This window comes from Trachemys scripta, chromosome 7 (assembly GCF_013100865.1).
Source record: "Trachemys scripta elegans isolate TJP31775 chromosome 7, CAS_Tse_1.0, whole genome shotgun sequence".
Classification (NCBI taxonomy): Eukaryota; Metazoa; Chordata; order Testudines; family Emydidae; genus Trachemys; species Trachemys scripta.
The window spans coordinates 102,338,065-102,358,826 of record NC_048304.1 but is presented as its reverse complement, the minus strand read 5'-3'; the positions used below and the strand labels follow the sequence as shown (position 1 = coordinate 102,358,826).

Genomic DNA, 20,762 nt, shown 5'->3' with positions numbered 1-20,762 from the left:
GGAGTTTCATGAAACCATAGAATCCCAAAACGAGATGTAGTTACAGAATATTTCATTGTGACTAGTGGTTTTGAGAAAGCATGTTTTTTCCTATATAAAATATCAGGTCTAATAGCAGAGACACTAGTTCAGATTAATAAGACTATAAATAATTTTGAATAGCCCTAGCTGAGTTTTGCAATGACGTCTATGATTAAAATATGAGTGAAACAAAGAATAATAAAAATTAAAAATTATACCCCCATCCCCCACCTGACCACCTCATAATACATACACACACAAACTCAGAAGATTTGGAGATTATAGATTTCTGATGTTTCAATTGGTGGTGTTGGTGGTTGTCTTTCTTAATTTACGGAGTACCCAAAAGTCCTTTACAGGAAAAACGTTCCTGTCCTGAAGAGTTGGTAATAATCTAAATAAAATAAAGTAGACAGCATAGAGCAGAGGCAGATATAAGGAACAAATTGTCTTTATGCTTTAAATGAGTTGCTTTGTTTCTTTTTTATTTCTTTTATTATTAACCCTCGCTGTTTTTCTTTTCCCTGTTTAAATGGTAAATCCACAACCAAGCATGGACACCAACTGATTTTTCTTGTTCACAAAGGCAAAATGTGACTGTTGCTCAATACACGAGCCCTTTTATATAGCTCTGATTGCGATCTAAAATGAGCTTTATTACATTGCTAGAACAGACTTCCCTTTGTGCTTCTTATGCTATCAGGTATGGGTAGCCATGCAAAGAAGTGGTACCAGCACTAGGGAGTGAACATTTCTAACTACAGGATTATGCCCCGTTTGTCATTCCCTGGCTGGCTGCCCTGCCTTTCTTCATCTCACTGTTCATCATGCCTAAGCCATGTATTTTCTCTCCCCCATTTAGAAAAATCTATAAGGGAAGTTAAGCACTGTAATAAGCTTCTAAGGGAGGTTGTGGAATCCCCATCATTGGAGTTTTTTAAGAACAGGTTGGACAAACATTTAATATATGGAATCAAGTATCAGACGGGTAGCCATGTTAGTCTGAATCTGTAAAAAGCAACAGAGGGTCCTGTGGCACCTTTAAGACTAACAGAAGTATTGGGAGCATAAGCTTTTGTGGGTCAGAACCTCACTTCTTCAGACTTGCATCTGAAGAAGTGAGGTTCTTACCCACGAAAGCTTATGCTCCCAATATATGGAGATATACCTATCTCATAAAACTAGAAGGGACCTTGAAAGGTCATTGAGTCCAGCCCCCTGCCTTCACTAGCAGGACCAAGTACTGATTTTTGCCCCAGATCCCTAAATGGCCCCCATCCAAAAATATTACCTTCCCCAGATAAGTGGGAGAATAGAAATGTGCCAGGTTGGCATACATAAGTCTGATGCATATGTATGATGTACATGAGTATATGTTCCCCACATTGGCACAGACCCTGTCTGTGCCTGAAGGTTCAGTTGGTAGATACCAGGGCCAGTACTCTTTGTCAGAGATGTCACTGAAAGGATCCCACAGAAGCACTGTGGGATTGTGAAGCGAAGACCAATTGAACTGGTGCAGTGGAGACACCTGTGATTTCCATACTAGTTGGGAACCAATGCATGCAGGGGCATTGAGAAGACTTGTTTGTAGGTAGTGCAATCATACCAGTACTGGGAACACTTCTGAAATGTTACCACTTGTGAGTGTGAATGTGAAGTATTTTACACCCATTCCAGATGTTTGAAACAGTGGTCAGAAGGGAGGCCAAAATTCTCAAGAGTGAACAACTCTAGAAAGAAACTTGTCCCCTTTCTAGTGCATGTGCTTGTTGTCAGACCTTGTCTTTCTTACTGTTAATGTACTATATAATACTAAATAATGGCAAGGAAGTTGCAGTATCTTCAGCTTTTCCAAACAAAAATGGGATTGACTTGTTTGGAAACTACCAGATATTTCAAAGCATAGAGCCAGACCTTCAGTTGGTGCTAATTGTCATAAGTCCATTCAAATCAATGGTAAGAACATAAAAACGGCCATACTGGGTTAGACCAAAGGTCCATCCAGCCCAACAGTGGCTAATGCCAGAGGGAATGAACAGAACAGGTAATCATCAAGTGATCCATCCCGTCACCCATTCCCAGCTTCTGGCAAACAAAGGCTAGGGACACCATCCCTGCCCATCTTGGCTAATAGCCTCCATGAACTTATCTGTGTTTGAACCCTGTTATAATTTTGCCTTCACAACATCCTCTGGCAAGGATTTCCATGGGTTGACTGTGCATTATGTGATCCCTAGTTCTTGTGTTCTGAGAAGGAGTAAATAACACTTCCTCATTTACTTTCTCCACATCAGTCATGATTTTATAGACCTCTATCATATCCTCCCCCCCCCCCGTAGTTGTCTCTTTTCCAAGCTGAAAAGTCCCAGTTTTATTAATCTCTTCTCAAATGGAAGCCTAATCATTTTTGTTGCCCTTTTCTGAATCTTTTCCAGTTCCAATATATCTTTTTTGAGATGGGGCGACAACATCTGCACGCAGTATTCACTCTTTCTTGAGTGGTAACAGCTAATTTAGACCACCATCATTTTATATGTATAGTTGGGATTATGTTTTCCAACGTGCATTACTTTGCATTTATCAATACTGAATTTCATCTGCCATTTTGTTGCCCAGTCACCCAGTTTTGAGAGATCCTTTTGTAGCTCTTCACAGTCTGCTTGGGACTTAACTATCTTGAGTAGTTTTGTATCATTTACAAATTTTGCCACCTCACTGTTTACCCCTTTTTCCAGATCATTTATGAATATGTTGAATAGGACTGGTCCCAGTACAGATCTAATTTAATATGAGGTTCAACAAGGACAAGTGCAGAGTCCTGCACTTAGGATGGAAGAATCCCATGCACTGCTACAGACTAGGGACCAAGAGGCTAGGCAGCAGTTCTGCAGAAAAGGACCTACGGGTTACAGTGGATGAGAAGTTGGATATGAGTCAGCAGTGTGCCCTTCTTGCCAAGAAAGCTAATGGCATTTTGGGCTGTATAAATAGGAGCACTGCCAGCAGATTGAGGGAACTGATCATTCCCCTCTATTCGACACTGGATGAGGCCTCATCTGGAGTACTGTGTCCAGTTTTGGGCCCCACACTACAAGAACAATGTGGAAAAATCGGGAAGAATCCAGCGGAGGGCAACAAAAATGATTAGTGGGCTGCAACACATGAATTATGAAGAGAGCCTGAGGGAACTGGGATTATTTAGTCTGCAGAAGAGAAGAATGAGGGGGGATTTAATAGCTGCTTTCAACTACCTGAAAGGGGGTTCCAAAGAGGATGGATCTAGACTGTTCTCAGTGGTACCAGATGACAGAACAAGGAGTAATGGTCTCAATTTGCAGTGGGGGAGGTGTGGGTTGGATATTAGGAAAAGCTTTTTCACTGGGAGGGTGGTGAAGCACTGGAATGGGTTACCTAGGGAGGTGGTGGAATCTCCTTCCTTAGAGGTTTTTAAGGTCAGGCTTGACAAAGCCCTGGCTGGGATGATTTAATTGGGGATTGATCCTGCTTTGAGCAGTGGGTTGGATTAGATGACCTCCTGAGGTCCCGTCTAACCTTCATATTCTATGATTGTCTCATCCATGCATTGAGACCCTGCAGTTCTGCCTGTCTAACTGGCTCTGCGCGTGGAACTGGAAGCATTTCAGAGAATCCTACCATGGAGATCCTGGACTTCAATCTCTTACCTAATAGCCTACATTTGGCCTCCAGGACTTCTCTCCTTTCGTTCCCTCTGTCATTGGGAACCACATGTACCACAACCACAGGCACTACACATAAGTCTATCTAGATGTCTTGAGAGATCTGCAACCTTCGCACCAGGCAGGCAAGTCACCATGTGATTCTCCAGGTCTTCGCAAACCCAGCTATCTACTTTTCTAATGATTGAATCCCCTATAACTATTACCTGTCTCTTCCTAATAACTGGAAAGATTATCCCCCGGAAAGGTATCCTGAGTGTGAGAGAATACCACGACATCATCTGGAAGGAGGGTCCCAACTATGAGATCATTTCCCTCTGCTCCAGTTGGATATTCTCCTTCCCTGAGACTTTCATCCTCCTCAACAGCACAGGCTGTCAGACTGGGGGTGGGACTTTTCTACTGTTTCCCGGAAAGTCTCATCTATGTACCTCTCTGTCTCCCTTAGCTCCTCCAGTTCAGCCACTCTGATCTCCAAAGCCAGTGTACGGTCTCTTAGGATCAGGAGCTCCTTGCACCGAATACACACATATGCCACCTAATCATACATGCCTACTAGGCAAAGCACTGGGTGCAATAAACTGGATAGCCCGCCCTCACACTCACCCTCTCAACTTCCTCACACAACTCCTGTTAGCTGCTCCTATTTTCTAGCTCCCTCTGAACTTAGGAGTGGGCTTTTTAAAGCCCTGGTCTTCCTGAGTAGCTGTGCCCCCCTGGTTAAGGGTTGATGGGTGCTAAAGGGCTTAGGGAACAAGGCCTGGTTAAGTAGCTCTCAGCCTTGCCTAGTAGGCTGCTAGGCTCAGCACATGGTCCCCTAAACAGAGCACACAGTATATTTCAGTCAAGCAGCAAGCATAACACCTCAAACACACATATTAAGACAACAAAGGGTAACGTAATCGCTCCTCCTTCACCTGGAGAACTCCTTCACAAAACTCCCCTGGTACAATGTCTATTTTTACCAGCTGAATATCTGGCCCATAGATTCAGCTCACATACGCAGTAAAAGGGAAGACATTTTCTAAGAGACTGAGACAAGGAGAAATAATGTTAAAAAGACATTCAACCTTACTAGCTTCAGTGTACTAGAGATTTTATTCATCTAGCCAAGCTGTATATTGCAGAAAACAGCACAGCAGTGACTGCACAATTATGTCCTGCCTTCACTCTCTACACTTGTCTGTGACTATCCATGTCATAAGTCATTCACAAGTTTGCTGAGGTGATTCTACACAGTCAGTACTAAATCAAGAAGAAAAGGAATATATATAATCCTCCAGCTACCTGGACCATTTTTTCTATTTCAATAAACAAATTCTAATGTCCAGGTCTATGCATGAGCCAACTGTGAGTGTCAGAGTCACAAAAGTATTTTAGGCTCAGTAAACATTAGAAAGTTGTGGGCCCCTTGCTTCTATCCATAGCATACCACATGTGATCCATACTCCCATGTCTGATCTACATATCCATATATTTGCCATGAGCATAGCCAAGGAAGTAGTGCTAACCACAGAACAGGTGTGGTATTGTTGTCAGAGGCATAAGAAGAGACCCAGCATGAGCCATTTTTCCAGTGGGTTGGTAGCTTGCACATTGATAGCATGCTAATACCTTTTGCCTTTCTCAGGGGCCACTGCACATGGAGAGTGAGCCAGGCAGCTGTCTCTACTATTGAGTGTCCTCTACAAGAATTGCTCAAAGTGTAGTTCTACTCTGATAAGAGACTCTATATAAATAGCAGCATGGATCCCCATGGTTTGTTTGTTTTTTGTCTCTTAATAATTCCCATGTGAGAAGTACTCAGTTAACAAGTAAAAAGTTTATTTTTTTTCTGCCAGCCCTGCAAACCCAGCCTGGGCTCTTAGAGTCAAGCTGAGTTTTTTCCCTCTCATTCATTAGGAGTAATAAAGGTTCTTCAAAGTAAATTAAGGCTTCCAGTTACACTTGTGCAACAACCCTGTCTTCAAACACTGCCCTTACAATTTTACCTGTAATGTCCAATTGCCTTATACAGTTTCCGCACAGGCAAAACTGATTGACCAGAATTGGAAAGCAATCGACAACTCAGTCGGTAATGTAGAAGAAGGGAAAGCATGCAGTTCACTCTCCCATAGCTGCGTTGGTTCTTCAGGGCTAAACAGAGGGAAAAACAGTGAAAACTCATTTTTGACACTAAAATAGACATGACTCAATTTGTTTAATTCTACAGTATAAGCAGGAGGTACAAATAGCCCATAAACATCATCAATTTAATAAATCACACAATTCTATCACAGAAAGGCTGGAGTCACAGAAGACATACTATGAATTTTTATGGTGGCTGAATGTAATTGACAACTGAGTTAAATGACATGATGTTGAAGACTGACAAACCATGTTCAGTATTGTATCAATTAACTCCATTGTTCACATACACATTCACCATAGCAACATTTCATAGTGTTCACCAAGTCACAATTACCATGACTTATCATCATCACCACCTCAGTAGCTATACTGAGTGTGCTGTATAACAGCTGCTGTGTTATTCTACATTTAGGGTACAACCATAGCTAATTTATTGCTTTATAAAATGCTGTTAGATATCTACTGTATAAAAAAGTGCCATTTACAATTCTATATTAACTGCAAAAAATTATGTTAGGGCAAAAGTGGGATTTAAATACATAAAATTAAGGAAATTTGGTCTGTTGGCCTCTGGGACATATGTTATTAAGAAGAGAACGAAGAGGGTTTTTATGGAAGTTATTCAAAACAGGCCTACTAATGGCTTGCCAAATTTGGTATTAAAAGATAAAGCTGTCTTGAGTTCATTTCAGAAATGATCTTACCATCAAATGTTTTCTTTTTTCCTCCCCATTAAATGGACTGAAAATCAGCCAAACCAAATTCCTTGAGATTTGGCAAAATGTTCCCTCCCAGATTGAGAACAGCCCAAGTTTGAGCCTGAAGGGAAACATTTTTGCCAAAGTTATAAAAGCTGAAGTGAAAGTGATGATACCATATCTGGCATTTATACAGTGCTTTCATCCCAAAGGATCCCAAAGCACATTGCAAATATTAGGCCAAATTCTTAAGTCTTTATTCATGCAAAACCTTCATCAAAGTATATGGAATCCTGCAGTCCATGGTCAGAAAAAACTCATTTGGAGCCTGTTCTTAACTTTCACTGATGTTAATGGCAAAAGTGCCACTGATTTCAGTGGAACAGGATCCGGACTTTGGCTTCATTGCAAGTTTTCTCAGCACGGACTGCAAGACTGGGCCTTAATAATCTATGTACAGAAATCACTCCACCCACCTCTGAAATGGTTTTGGGGTGAAACGTGACAATTGTTCAACTGCACATGTATCTACTCTGCCATTAGAACATTGGCTAAGTGTAGATTGTAAACAAAGGTTCAAAATCCTCTCTATCACTGCCTCAGTCCTGGCTACTAAAAGTTGCAGATGTGTACAAGCACGCATTACAGAATCATCATTCTAAAAACTGGTTCAATTGATTTTTTTTATGTCTTATAATACAGCATTTTCCCTAATGTGCTTCTCTTTCCTATCTTCAGCATTTTTACTTGAATTCAGTTTTTTAAGCTTCCACTATTATATTATTTTCCCTAGAACTTCTCTGGCATTTAAAAATGTTCATTTTTCCAAATGAGTGCTTCCCATAATTATTATACAGACTTGATTTTCATGTTTTTCCATGTTCGTGTGTTTTGCCTTTGTTCTTTTATATTTTCCCAGGGATTTTCCTTGTTTGTAAGATTTTTTGCCTTTCCCTGTGTTTTATTAATGGCTTTTCCCTTCTTTGTGTGGTTTGTTTTTCCCTGGAATCATGCTATCTTTACCTTGGGACTTTTTCCATTTCCCCCTGAATTTACCCACACCAAGTTTTCTGGCTTTAAAAACTTCCTCTGATACCTCATTTTTAAGGAATACCTAAACAAAAGGAGCTTTTCTGAATTCATACACTGGGCTTTGAGGTGATAATGGTAATTTTTATGTCCCTCCCTTACATATTCTAGACAACTGTGGATTTTGGAGTGGACGTGGGCCACAGAATCCATGGCCTCCAATATCTTCACATCAGAAGGGTTGATTCAAAGAAAATTCCATGAGGGAAATAACACAACAGTCTCCTCCCTCTGTCTTAGATCCAATCCCATCAGTTTTCCATTAGAGAGAGTGATCTGACTCTCTGTGTCCAATTTAAACAGAAAATGTCAACTTAAATAGTGAGATCTGATTACACAATTGCAATTTTATATTGAAACCCAATCTTGCATTCTGCTGTCCCATACCAATGCCAAATGGCCCCAGTGTAAAGTCTTCAATGTAAACAACCTCAGTGTTGGTTGGATTGAGTCCTATAAGCACATATTTAGGAAAAATCACCGTGCACCTAGAGAATGGCACTCCAAGGTTAGTCAGCTTTCCTCCATCCTTTTAGTTCTACCCTCATACATTGAGTTACCCTCTTTCCAACATACTTGTTTTTCCTTAGAACAGTGGCTGACCTACTGGCTTAGCGTAAGCATTCCAACAAAGGGCTAGTGGGAAGATGCATCATTGTGCTAGGAGGCAGGTCATTAGAGAGATATGTCACCTTTGTAGTATACCTACAGCAATGTACATATAAAGGAGGCACCTTAATGGCACTACAGTGAAGGTACGTACGTATACACACACACACACACACATCACACACTCTACCTTCATGGCATTCCAAAGAAAATTATCAAAGTCAAACAGAATGATTCTCTAGTATGATCTATTAAAAACTAATAAGAATCCTCATTTACTGAAGTTGGTTTACAGAAGAAGCCCGTCATGGTTTTCTGCAAGAAATAACTGTGGTTAAAAAAAGAAAGTAACATGCTTATTTTTACTACCTTGTGCCTCCTTTTCTTCTCTTTAGACTTCTCAGTCATGTGTGCTGCTGAACATTTGATTACATTTTTAAGCAACTGAAGCAGGCTTTTTGGATATTATTCTTTATTTAAAAGAATTCTGAAGTCTTCAGCAAGCACAGCAATATGGGGAAACCCTACCATGAAAGCTATGGGCCTGTCCCTGTTAACCCTTACTTATGCGAATCATCCATACTTCTCACACGAGTAAGAGCCACGTGCATGAGTCAGGACTGTAGGGTTTGGCTCTATATTTGTGCTGAATGCTAATATACACTGATTCAGGGCTGTTTATTTTTTACAGTATTGTTTTGCTTTACTCTTCGTTTATTTTATATGTTGTTTTTAACAACATGTAACTGCAGGTCTGTACATAATTAACAATAAAGTACTGTGAAAGGGTTAAGGCTTGCTAGCAGTTTGGTCATATTACAACAATTAAAGTGATTCATTGTCTATGTCTAATGGCATAATCTGATTGTAAAGACAGCAGAGTGGGCGTTGGAAAATATACAGCAGCCCACTATAGTCAGTGTCAGGCATAACAGGAAATGACTGTGGGTGTTAACCATGTCACAAATGGTTGGATTAAATGCTGACTCCACAGCTGAAAAGCCAGCTAAAGCTTTGGGAAAGCGATCATATATGTTTCAATAACAATTAGGAGATTATCTAATACTGTGTTTAGCCACAGAACAGAAAGTGTACAGAGAACCTATCACAGGTGATTCTACTTAAAATCATATTAACTATCTTTTCATTATAATGGCCAATAAGTAAAACTGTTCAGAGTAATTTGCTATGATTTGTTCAGAAAGCAAGATATTTTATATGCAAATAAATAGGAAATATAACTCCTGATTATGATATTGTCATTAAGGTAGTTATTTTCAATTAAGAATTTTTATTAGCTCTCATCAAGTAGAGTAATGAAAGTGCTGTGAAATATATTTCCTTTCCCACCCAACCTGCTCTTCCTGCCCTTCTAAAATGGCCTCTCCTTTCTGTAAAAACCAAAAAAAGAAATTATAATTTACCAGCATCATAACAACAATGCTCCGGTTTGTTTTATTTTATTCTCCTCTCTTTATCCAATTAGAGTTGAGATGTTGGTATGCCATATTTCATCATTTAATGGTGTTGGGTTTTTTTTACAAGTTGTCCATTTCCCAATTCTTCCACATGTTCTTGGTCTAGGTCCTTCCATTGTTTAACACAGTGGTTTTCAACTTTTTTTCATTTGTGGATTCCTAAAACATTTTGAATGGAGGTGCAGACCCCTTTGTCCAATCTTAGACATAGTCTGCAGATCTCCAAGGGTCCGTGGACCACAGGTTGAAAACCACTGTCCTATGGTAATGACAACCTTTCGTGGCCCCCTTAGATATAGTCTGTGGACCCCCAGGGGTCCACGGACCACAGGTTGAAAACCACTGGTCTACCAGTTGATCTGGCATCTGCTCCAGGATGATATTTGGTTCCTGTCCCTCTTCTATGTGGTCATGCCATTTGGAGCTTTTTCTGGCAATCTTGGACTAGACTTCTTGTCTTTTTGTTTCTCTTTTTATTTCCCCAGAGGAGAAGGACTAAACCAGTCCATATTTTCTTATCTACTGTAATAATTTCATTTTATTAAGGTCCCTAATCCAAATTATGAATGCCTCACATTCTCTTCCTGTTACCCAGCTGACAGTCTGCTCACAGTTTGGTGGATATACCTCACATTCTCCTCCTGAAACCTTTCTAGTTTCTAGAGAAAAAAAGAGAATCTTAATCTAGAATGATCTTCCTTCCACAATTTAATTAACACAGACTACATTTATTAAGAATTTTTACATTCTTGGCCTCTTGGATGAGCTAAAACAAAAACAAACAACACAATTTTTTTTAAGGCAAAGGCTTTAATATCAGATTAAACCCACTTTGATTGTAAATCTATTTTTGACTACACATTACCAAAGAATATTACAAGAAAAGTCTGTTTCATGAAGTTATGATTATTTAAATTGCTCTTTCTTTCTCTCTTTTTTCACTCATACTCTCTGGAGGATCTGAAAATAAGCCTCCAGCTATACAAGTCAGTGCTGCAGGTTTATCCAAGAGACTACGGAGTTTTTCACAAAATACCTTTATTATTTTCTGGGGTTCCTCTGCATTGTGTGCAAACTCCAAGGTTTTTTGAGATCAGGAATGTAAAGGAAATGGGCACAGTTGAAACCATAGAAGAATAAATGGCATTTTCCAAAAATTGTGCTTGCCTTATGAGTTAAAAGCTGCAGTTTACACACGAGTTTGTTTTCAGTCATTTCTGTTTGTATTATATTTTCAGTGACCCTGTATTTGTTTGGATAGTGGCAAGAAAGAATGTTGGAAAGTATCTGTCAGCAAGTGGTGAATCTCATAGTGTTTGGAGATTTGAACCATTTCTAACAGTATCCAAAACACTTTAGTCATCTCTAGTATCTGTGTAAACAAATCACAAAAATACTTAGCAGCAAAAGCATGTGCTCAACTGTTGTGAGTACAAATTAAGCACTCAGTCCCGCAAACCCTTTGACAGCATTTCCATTAGCCTAAAAATGAAACCCATGTTTCACCACTGGCGCAACACTGGTGTAGTGGCAGTCTATAGCAGCTAGGGCTCAGAAGCAGAGCAGCCTGGGATGGGATGGTGGTATAAAACTCTACACTGCAGCTTCTACCACAGTACCTCCAGCTAAGTTGCACCAGTAATGAACTACAGGTTCTATTTTTGCCAGTGCAAACAGGACCTCACTCTTGTGAGTTTTCCTTAAATACACCTCTACCCCAATATAACGCAACCCGGTATAACACAAATACAGATATAACGCGGTAAAGCAGCGCTCCGGGGGGGCGGGGCTATGCACTCCGGTGGATCAAAGCAAGATCGATATAACACGGTTTCACCTATAATGTGGTAAGATATTTTGGCTCCCGAGGACAGTGTTATATCGGGGTAGAGGTGTACCTTATTAGACCCATCAAGAGTAATTCCATTCCTTTCTCACAGGAGTAAGGATTATTCATGTGCAGAACCAGGCCCTGCTACTGCTTGAAAGGGAGAATGGGTGAGGCAGGTGTTCTTACTTAAGTGTTAAAGGTCCGATCCTGCACCACAGAAGTTAAAGGGAGATGGGGAGTTTAGCTATTAAATTCAGTTGGAACATAATCAGACCCTAAATAAAATACAGTAATGTCTGAGGTTTTTTTAACCACATTTTCAAGAGATGACATAGTAGCAGTGTTGTTGTACTGTTACTTAGCATGTTGTCCAATTAAATTAGAATGTAGCTAGCCATTTGGGTAGCACAACAGGAATATAGTTTATCATCCACGTAAAGAAAGCATGACAAAAGAGCCTGCATGAGGTACTCTCGGGTGCCCAAGTATGGCTATTGAGTCATGAAACTTGGTCCATTGCCAACATCCTCCCACAGCTATCCAGTAAGGAGCTCAAATCTGATCGATTTATTTTTCAATAACCAAATACACAAGTTATATTCTAACTAATTTAAACATAAGTACCATACATTTACCAGCAATCTATCCATGAAGATGTGAGTGCAATACAAAGCATGATTGAGTGTATTTCATTTTACTATAAATGTGAATCGATCTGGAAATTAAGTGTGGCCACAAGGTTTGTGGTAAATAACCAATGTGGCTTCCTGAGCCACAAAGTGTGAGTCTCCCTGTTGTTAAAAAATGTGTTTCCATTTTATGGAATTATCTAAGACATCTTAAAAGTATTTTTTCTTAAAGAGACTTAAGTCTTAGCACATGTGTGATTCTAGCATTATTAACCTTACTGTTAGTTTGCTTCTGTATATAGCACTCAGAAAAGTGACACACCAATAGAAACAGTGAAGAACTAACAGGCTTTACTACAGGAAGAATAAAGCAGGATTTCACAGCCACTTATCTTTGCAGTAACCAGTTTCCCACTTCCCTCAGCACTCTCAGGGGGTTAATGGGCTACTTCAGGTGCTCTCCTCAACATAGTTCCTCTTTTGTTTATAACCCTTTAGGAATCACAGTTTCCTCTGAAGCCTAGTACTTCCAGTTGCAGGGCCAGTTTTAGCTAGAGGAAGCCTGTGAAGTGTGGTCCAGTGGTTGGAATCAGGTTGCCTTTGTTTAGCCCTATACCAAAGGAAGACTGCATGTTTGCATGATACAAAGATTAAATCCAGGAGTCCTCAATTTGGGTCCACCAGTTCTAGCCACGAAACAATACTCCCTTCACTTCCAATAAGGGAACAGTGTGTATGCGTGTATCTGTGTCTAGGTGTCTGGGTGTGGCAGTCAGCATGCATTTGGGGACAAGCAGTAAGGCACACTAAAAGTCTTTTCCTGCTCCCCTCACCCTGCCTGTGCTATAAGTAATACAGAACAAACAGAAAAATTATAACCTTGTATTGTCTTTTTGTCCCCTTTAGTTATAAATTTTCTTCACCATAAACGTGCAAACTGGAGAAATTAAACTAACAAAACAATTTCCAATACTGTAATTGTCTAATAGTTTGATGCAAGGTATATGGTCCAGCAGAATTTGAAAAGGGTGGCTAGCTCTTTAGAGTATTAAATTTCAAGCAAGGTCCCACTCAAGGGGGAGTTTTGTCATTGATATCAGTAAAGAGCAGGCTTTGTCCCCAAGATACATCATAAAATATGGTGAAGGTGGTTTAACTGTATGCCTCTGCTAGTTGCCCCAGGTCTGTTTATACCACTAGCTGCTATTTAGCACTAGGTGCTCCTGTTTTCATTTGCCCCCCTTAGACTTCACTGTCCAAATACAACTCAGGAACTAGAGGGGTAGAAGGTAAATTTACACTACTAGTGAATTGCTTACACCCTAGAGCCCCTAGCTGAGGGCTTGTCTATACAGTGATTTAGTGTTCAGCAAGTCAGGGTGTGAATCTACAGCACACTAGCTTGCTGTGCACTAACAGTCTGCATGGTCCCTAATACTGTGCACTACAAAATTACGTAGCGTGATTTGACCTGCCGTTGTTTGAAATGGGAGTACGTGTTTGAAACGGGAATACATTAAAGAGCACTATGAAACTTTTAGTACATGGTAGGTGAGTGTGACAAGATAGAGTGTTGTAGATTTACACCCTGGCTTGCTATACACTAAATCACCAAGTAAACAAGCCCTTATACTAGTGTAATTTACACAATACTCTGAATATATGAGACAAAGCTGACAAACATATGTCTGCTCTGCCGTTTGCCTAGTATTTTCCTAGATAGCGGGTTACATAATTTTGTTGCTAGTATTGGAATTGTATAGGTTGTATGTTCTATCTACTGTAGGTTTGGTGATAGTCTTCATGTGTCTACCCCAAGATAGTGCGCCACCTTATTAGAAAGTATACAGAAATTGATTCAAGAATCCTTAATGGCCCGTTAGTCCTAAAAATAATGTTAGGTGCACAAATTTCTGCCCTAAATTTGTTTTGCCTATGTGCCTATGAAAATCTTACCATGAGATTTTTTTGAATGGTTTTCTTAAATGCCAATACATAATTTTAAAATATTTGAATTCTGTAAAGTATGTCCCCTTATGTGTTACTAGTACACTGGAATGACTCTCTGTTTTGTAAATGAACATGCATATCCCTTATGTGATTTACTGTACAGCTAATGTAAATTGTCTTGCTGGAGATTTTATGATGCCTTGTTGGATAGTGAATGTTAAGTCAAACCTTGCTATATCTGAGGAAAATAGAAGCCAGATCTAGTGGGGAAGAAGTGACAAGAGCTTTTCTTAATGTGGATTCTTGCCTGTAGTAAAAGAACAGTAACTCTACCCTAATAAAAATTAAATAAACTACCTGTCTTTTGTAGTGGTGTTTATTTATTTATTTTTAAATCTTGTTAACCGTCATAAACAGCTCTTCTCAACCATCAGAATGATAAAAGAGCCTAAAAATATTTTGGCCAGATTCCATGTGGTTTTTTGATGACTTTCCGAAGAGAATTCATATAACGTGCTTTTTTTCCATGGGAAGCATGTTTTTCCATGATTCATAAACCCCCTTTTATCCAGTCCATGAAAGGACCTCTCTACATTATGTAGAACTGAGCTGACACATTTATGTGCAAAATTGCTGGAGCATTTACACCACTATTCATCAAGGCAGTGTCTGTGCTCCAGGAATATTGCAATCACCTGGCACAATCAGTTTAACACACATATACAAACTCTAGGAAGACTATGTGATTATAGCACAGAACAAAATATAACACCTTTGTAACATAAGACCAGTCTAAGAAATGTTAGAAAAATGACAAATGTGCTTATAAATTAGTGAAAGGTCATTGTCCTTTTGGTTTAGGATTGAATAATATTGAACATGTGTAAAAACTAGAGAAGTAGTTGACTCAGAGGATTAGTAACAAGATATAGATCTTTTCAATGCTACGTGACCAATGGAAATCCACACTAACCTTTTAATTTCTGAAATTCATTGCCATCTAATTGCTTGTCAGTGGCCTATGTGAAGTAAGTTTATGGTTTCAGTCCATTTTCTATCCATATTACAAAAATCACCATCAAAGCAGACACCTTATTGGCTTTCTCAGCAAAGAAGCCAAAGATTGAAGCAGAGAGACTTAATGCTCCTCTCATAGGCATTGTCTAGATTACAAAATTAAACCGCGGTTATCAGCCATCAGTTTAGCTGAACCAGCGCCAAGTATTGTTAAGCTTCTAGTGCAGACAAGTTTATGCTGTGTTTAAGCATGGTTAGATGAACATACAATTTGTCCTTGCCTATCCAGATAGATAAGGGTTTAAACTAGGTGGTACTTCGTGAGTGGGCTTGATGCACATAGGTGAAGCAATGAAGAGATGCTTGGATGGATTCTATCTGTATGTCACCTATTCCAGTGATCAGTGCCCTTCTCCTAGGCAGCTTCAAAAAATCCCCATTGGTTATGAAAACGGTACAGGAACTGTATTCTGTCAAGGTCAGGGAGATTTTTTTTTCCCCATGGGATATATTTTGTAGAAAGAGTTCATAGGATTGTCTACAGAATATTCTAGAAACAGTTAAAGATAACGTCTATTCCAATCAATGAAATGCAGCAAATACATGCAATGTCTGGACACAATGGAGAAGCATAGTTCCAAAAACTGACAAGTACAGCCTCGAATAAACACATGGCTTGCTCAAGCCCTCATCCTGCAAAGAAACCAATGAGGCACACTTTTGTGCTTGAACAGAGCCCTAGTGACTTCAATTACAGGGATTCTCTTTGTAGGATCGAAGTCTTAGGATATGCCTACACTTTGAGCTGGGTATGTAAATCCCAGGTCGAGGATATAGCCTCGCTAGCTCTGACTGAGCTCATGAGCTAAAAATAGAGTGGAGCTGAGGTGGCAGGAGCAGTGAGCTACCCCCAGCAGTTACCTGTTCGAGACGCTAGGCTGTACTTGGGGGTGGCTAGACCCTCCTGCTGCTTGCACCACTGCAGCTACGCTCTATTTTTAGCATTCTAGCTCAGTAAGAACTAGTGCAGGTATGTTGCCTCGAAGTGGCAATTACAAGCATTACAAGGCACCTCCTAGGGTCAGACCTTTATAGAGTGTCACTGCTGTAGTCAGATCAAATAGTATTCACTATCAGAACCCTGGGTAATTAAATGTAAACCATCTAATTAAATGACTACTTCCATAATATTTATACATAGCAAAATAAAGCATTAATTACCCCAGATAGGATTCAGCCAATTTTTGTATACATGGGAGGGGCATGTATGCACAATATGTACTTTCTTGAGAATTTTCACAGAGCATACCAATATAGATTTTTTTAAATTGTCTAAATAAGTATTTACATGATACTGTAGCCCATAATAGTTTCAAAGGAGCCTTTGTGATCTGTCAGGTCAATAATGTGCATTTTTAAAAGTCCCTGAATACATATTTGCATGATCTGTATTTCAAAAGCTCTGTAAATATGTATTTGCACAATAGACCATAACAATCTCTTTGAAGCCATCGTGGTCTATATATAGTGTTAATCCTCCAATGGTGTTTTATTCCAATGGTGTTTTATTTTCCAAAAAAAGCTTTTATTAATAAGGTGCTCAGATGCTACGGTGATGAGGGTGACAGAGAAATATGAGGAAAAGAGATGGGGGGTTATGTAATTTAAAAATTGATTTAATAATTAAGATCAAGGGGGTAGGTAGGCATTTATTTCTACCCTTCCTTTTGGACTATAGAGTTTTCCCAAATGTGTAGCTCTTTTCACACTCTATTCTATTTGTTCTTTATTGTTGATGGACTTTATCTTTCTGAATAATTATTTCTGACATGCAGTTGGCAGTCTTTTCCATGAGAATCTTTCTGTTGTGTTCTAGGTCAGCCTCACCCCAGGGAAAAAATGAGGCATAGTGTCTTTGAATCAGGGATCTAAAAAAAATGTACCACTACAATACTCTTATCCCTCAGTGTACATTTTTATACAAGGGTCTTCTTTCATCAAGGTCATGATGCTGTTCCCCTAATGCCCTGAGATGAGAGGTTCAGAGTACTCTTTTATAAGTCACATTTTATTCTTCAGCAAGCAAATAAGAAGGTTGATCTAGCTGGGTCCAGCATCATCGCTTCTCATCTTTTGCATGGCCTTCTCAAAAAGACACAGGAGCAGGATGATATACAGAGTTTTGTTAAATTGAGAAACCGCAGAACAGATGGCAAATACAGAGTGCCCTCCATCACTCTTCTTCACATTGAACTTTCTTTCCATTAATGTCTTTGTACTAGGGACGAAGCCATCTGTGTTTATGATAGGCTGAATTCTAGTTTGTGCGGTTGGGTGCCACCTATTTTAATAATAAGGCAGGTTGCTATGTATCTGCTGTCCCATCAGTATGTCAGAAGATATGGAATAGATTAACGGATTGTGGATGTCATACACAAAAAAATTGCTTCATATGTTTGTTTTTAGTTAAATTTTTTTTTAAGTAATCATAGAATCATAGGACTGGAAGGGACCTCGAAAGGTCATTTAGTCCGGTCCCCTGCACTCATGGAAGGACTAAGTATTATCTAGATCATCACTGAGAGGTGTTTGTCTAACTTGCTCTTAAAAATCTCCACGGATGGAGATTCCACAACCTCCCTAGGCAATTTATTCCAGTGCTTATTCCAGTTAGGAAGTTTTTCCTAATGTCCAACCTAAACCTTCCTTTCTGCAATTTAAGCCCATTGCTTCTTGTCCTATCCTCAGAGGTTAAGAAAAACTATTTTTCTTCCTCCTCCTTGTAATGAAAAATGCTAGAAAAGCCCTTGAAACCAAAGTCATTTAGATGAGATTCCCAGATGGTGCAAATTATCACATCTACAATGATTTCAATGAAGCTGTGCTGATTTACATTAACTGAGGATCTGGCCCATCTATTCATAGGATAGGTGCAGTATTAGTGGAGACAATGTAAGTTTACCAACTCTAGCCTGTGCCTCAACCCTGATCAGGAGGGAAATGGTAGTTTTGAACCCACACAAGTTTCTACACTGCTTAACTAATATATCCATGCACTGACTTCTGTCTCTTTTGGGGATATATAATAAATATAGCATCCAATACATGCAGAACGCTGAAGACTAAAAAAACCAACCCCATGCATGGGGTGTATAACCTGGGAATTCAATGGAGAAAGAAAAAACTCAGAATATTGCCTTCAGTCATGCCACCTTGGGCTGTCATCACATCTGGTTTTATGAGATAAACAAAGTTGGTTCTGGTCAGTACTCTGATATGAGACCTCCAAGGAAAAGCTAAATGCCACAGGAACTGGTGTTTGTGATTCAACAAGTAATATACTTTCTCTCTGAGTCAGTAATGTACCTATGCCACAGAATACATGTAGAGAACACTGTGTTGTTGGAGGTGCCATATTTTGGATCAAATATAAAATGAAGGTCCCGATTAGTTGTGAGAAGAGCGCCATTAGATGTGGTGTCCTAGCCAAACTTTTATTTGGGCATTTATTTGAGTTGGAAAGTTCAGATTTGTAATCAGCTCAGAATCAAAACTTCCTTAAAGTTTTGGGATGTTCAGATTCAGTGTTATGCAATTTTGCTTATTATACCTAAAGGCCCAAATTACAAATTCAGATCCAGATCAAATTACACCAGAGTTCTCAGTGGTTCAGAGCTGGTGTTTCAGGGTCCAGACCAAAGCTGGTAATTGTAATCTGCCTCTATCAATTTCTGCTAGCACTTTCAATGGGTATGGTATGTTTGCATCCTAAACTGTTTCAATGGGTATGGTATGTTTGCATCCTGTTTGCATCCTAAACTGCTTTGTAGTATTGTCATACAAAATTACAAGATCTGCAGTGCTCCACCCCACAAACACTGAGCAGATATTGTAATGATATATTGTGGAGGATTACATGGTTTGCTGGAACTAGCATCAGTCATCAACATTAGAAGAGGCCAGAATATTGATTTATGGCTATGGAATTTTGGGATGTGCTGATTTTGTATGTGTAGCAGAAGACAGATAAAAATAATCCCCAGAGATGACCACATTCCCATATATAAATACTTTCCAAAGTGATTTGGTATTTTTTTGGACAAAAGATACTCTACAAACATAAGTCACAATCATTGTTTATTCTAATAAAAATTGTTGTTGGTGCATATTAAATTCTTGAGTTATTGAAAGTGGTGAGTTTCGTAATATTTTAATCTTATAAAGTGAAATTCTGGCTGCGTTAACTTCAACAAGGCAAGGATTTCATCCATAGTACATACTATGCCTATATTACACGTTTATAGGCAATTGTGTTTATCAAACTCACAACAAATATAAATATTTTTCCATCTCTGAAAAAAAAAAAATCTTGGGTTATTAGCCTATTTGAAAAATTCTGTTTCTTTGAAACCCTGTTGCATGTGATTATGTAATCCATTGTATTATGGTCAGGTCAATTTGGACAGCAAGTATTTGATGTAAAAAGATGTGGCAGGATCATGTGACTTTAGCCCTCTTATCAGTAAATGGATATTCTATTTCCCCAACTGCTTGTATTATTTATATTACATTTTGCATATTTTGCATTGAATTAATCCATATCAGAGAAGATTTACTTATAATAATACGTAATGAGGGTGCTGTCCGTTTTTTTCTTATTTTCATGTGTTGTTTTCTAATTCCAACAAAATATAAATGTTATGATGCAAAATGTACTTCAAGGATTGTATGAAAACAAAGAGCCAGATCTTTGTTCCAGATAAGGCTACTTTATACCTTCAAAGACATGAAAGGTCAGATTCTGATCTCACATCTGCCAGTGTAAATCAGGATCAATCCCCCTCCCCCAAAGTAATGGAGTTAAACCAGTATGAAACTGGAACAAGTGAAATCAAAATCAGGTCCTAAATATTTAGCCATTCTACCTAGAAGAGTGGGAAAAAATTCTCTGAAGAGAAATAACCCTAGTGTTCACTAGCTCTGTCTCTCAAGCCAACCTCTGTTCCCCTGTTATTCTTCTTTATCCCTGTGGCATACGCTACAGGTAGGGGAAGGAGCCTGCACATATTGTTTCTGTTTGGGAAGGAAGTACACTCTGCACTTTCCCTGAACATAAATTCAGTCAAAGTGGTATGACATTAATCAGGTCCAGAATCTGGAGAAATCACATAGGGACTTAGCTTCTTATATTAAATGCAGCAACGTATGGCTGGTTAGTTGGTTTATTGAATTTGTGTTTTTAACTACACTGCCCCTTACAAAATGTTATAAGCAGGACAAAATAATCTTATTTCTTCCTCCAACCCCAGCTCAGCTTTTCTGCTTAAGCAATTGGGCCCATGAACATTTACGGTGTATATGCTGCTGCCATACTCTGTATTAGCATAATTCTACCAGATCATGGAGAACAGCAAAAAATAGTACAAGGTATTTCCAGACTTAGAGGGCTTCATAGCATAAATCTGAACCAAAGATTAAACTCAAGCTTCATAAAGCTCTCCTAGCTCTCCGTATGAGGCTATGAAACAATACCCTGGCTTCTAAGTACTTCATTTGGATAATGTGCTCATGTTTTGTCACAGAATTGCAGTGGAAAGCCTCACTTGATC

The 20,762-nt window shown here is 39.1% G+C and overlaps 1 long non-coding RNA gene across 1 annotated transcript; it reads right to left on the bottom strand.

Moving 5' to 3' along the window:
• Positions 1–328: 328 nt before the first annotated feature.
• Positions 329–8,697, bottom strand: LOC117880270. The gene is made up of 3 exons (XR_004646505.1): positions 8,618–8,697; positions 5,714–5,858; positions 329–415 (listed from the first exon to the last, which is right to left on the bottom strand). It is a non-coding gene; the product is annotated as an uncharacterized LOC117880270 (long non-coding RNA).
• Between the last annotated feature and the right edge of the window lie 12,065 nt (positions 8,698–20,762).